Source organism: Penaeus monodon, chromosome 22, assembly GCF_015228065.2.
Source record: "Penaeus monodon isolate SGIC_2016 chromosome 22, NSTDA_Pmon_1, whole genome shotgun sequence".
Lineage (NCBI taxonomy): Eukaryota > Metazoa > Arthropoda > Malacostraca > Decapoda > Penaeidae > Penaeus > Penaeus monodon.
The window spans coordinates 42,332,358-42,333,230 of record NC_051407.1 but is presented as its reverse complement, the minus strand read 5'-3'; positions in this window follow the sequence as shown (position 1 = coordinate 42,333,230).

Genomic DNA, 873 nt, shown 5'->3' with positions numbered 1-873 from the left:
CGCAAAAAAACAACAACCAAAAATTTAAAAAGATAGATAAAATAGTATGGGGATTAAAATGGGTAAAATATACCCGTTTGTATATTATAAAAAATAATATAATAAATTTTAAAAGAAAAAACGAAAATAAAAAAAAAGGGGAAAAAAATATAAAAGATAATAGATAATAAGGTATAATAAATATATTTTATAAAGGGAAAAGATAATAAAATATATAAGATAGAAAAGATATATAATAATAATGAAAAAAGAAGAGAAAAAGATAAAAAATATAGAATTATAAAATTTTATAGATTAAAAGATATAAAAAGAGAAAAATAAAATATTAAAAAGAAAAATGTATATGAGAGATTTATATAAATAGAATAAATATATAAAAATAAATATAAAATATAGAGAAGAATTAATAATCATAAGATAAAAAGATATAAAATAAAAAATATAGTAAGGGGAGGGGGGGGTTTTTTTGGGATGAAAATTTTTAAAATATAAAATTAATATAAATCTAATATAAATATATATATATATATAAAAGATAATAATATAAAAATAAATTAAAAATATACTATTAGTTTGTGGTTTGTTGGTGGTGAAAAAAAAAAAAAATATATAATAGATATATATATTAAAATTTATATATAAATATATCTATAAAAAATATAATATAATAATAGATATATAAATATATATATATATATTTTTATATATAGATAAAATTTTAAAATTTGAAAAAAAAATTAAAAACACTAAAAATATATAATTAAAATATTTATAAAATTATAGTTTTTTAATATAAAATATAGATTTTATAATATATAGATATTAAAATATATATAAATTATAAAATATAAGGGTATATAGTATTAATTTTAT